The sequence below is a fragment of the Phaethon lepturus genome, unplaced genomic scaffold (genome assembly GCF_000687285.1).
Source record: "Phaethon lepturus isolate BGI_N335 unplaced genomic scaffold, ASM68728v1 scaffold49823, whole genome shotgun sequence".
Lineage (NCBI taxonomy): Eukaryota > Metazoa > Chordata > Aves > Phaethontiformes > Phaethontidae > Phaethon > Phaethon lepturus.
In genome coordinates this window covers 1-1448 of record NW_010527930.1, presented here as the reverse complement: position 1 = coordinate 1448, position 1448 = coordinate 1, and positions in this window count along the sequence as shown.

Sequence of the window (1448 nt, the reverse complement as noted above, 5' to 3'; positions counted from 1 at the left end):
GCGGTGGCTGCCAGTGCTGAAAGGCAGCATGTGTGCAGGGTGCAGCCGGGGGTCCCAGGGGATCACTGGGGAGAGCCAGGGGCCGAAAGCAGCCCCTAGCTGTCTGGTTGCTTGCCTGGGCTGCCAAGGGGATAGGAAGACGCACAGGAGCGCTTGCCTCATTTGCTCTAGTCCATGGCACTTAGCTCTGAGGACTGGAGTCGGTCAGAAGTTTCATAGAAAATGCAGAGTGATTGGGCTAATTTTTCTTTTTCCGCCCCCCGCCCCTTTTTTTTTTCTTTTGGACACAAGAATGAATCGATGGAGCCTTGAGTAAACTGCAGCCAAGTAGACTGGGAGGGATTGCCACCCTGGGCTCCCTGCAGAGGTCTGTGCTGGGGGTAGGCATGCTGCAGGGTGCTCCCCTCCACGGACTTCGCCGGAGGGCTCCCATCGCGCCGGGAGCCTGTGGCTGGGCTGGCCTCTGGGCAAAGCTCCCCTGCAGCTGCTCTTAGAATAAGGACATTTTTCCTCTCCCCGCTGACAAAGGCATCCATCCCACTGAGCAGCTGCAGGGTCAAGGTAGCTTCTGGTCAGGGGAAATTTCAAGAAAACAACTTCTTCCATGAACCAGAAACTTTTTTTTTTCCCCAGCCAGCTCTAGTGAGAAAGCGCTTGCTGCAGCTGCCGTGCCGGGGAAGGCTCTGCCCGCTCCTGGCTTAAATGTTGTGTATTGGCGAGGATGTGGCCTTTGGTGTCAAAACGGTGCTGTGCAACAGTGCCTGCTTCATACCCCTTCCCTGCTTTCTGGGGTCTGTGTTCTGCATAACATACTGAAAAACAAGAAGTCAGATGCTGCATGGGGGAGGAAAAAAACAACTGAAAAAAAACAGAAAAGGAGCTCTTTGATCAGATGAAGTTAACTTTGTTCTTGCACAGTAACTGAATACGGTTCTGTTGCAGTTAACACACCGAACAAGCGAGGAAGCTGATGCTGCTTAGTAGTCTGCCAGGCAATATGGCCAGCGAGGGGTGAACCCCCGTGTTTGCAGCCCAGAAATTACTGCCTCGTCAGACGACGGGAGGTACCCTCCGGCTGTTCATGGAGGCTTCGGCGTGCAGGCGGTGTTTGTGCTGCACGTGTAGCGTGCACGCGCGCTACGGGGAGCGGCCTCGCCCCGCTTCGGGCCCTTTCCCCTCTGCGGAGGGGGGCGTGCGACATGCCACTGAGTGGAAAATGCAGCCAGGCCTCGGTCAGCGGTGAGGAGTGGGCCCGACTGCTTAACGGGTGGTAAACGCATTTCTGAAAGGAGAAAGTCTCTCTGCGAGACAACATGTTTGACCTGTGCGAATATCTGACTTAAAGGAGAAGGCAGGCAGCTGCGGTGCCCTCCTTTAATTAACGGCAAAATGCAGCGGGGAGGGCAAGGGCCCAGGTGTGTTTTGCAGGGAGTGCAGAGGCGTGGGGG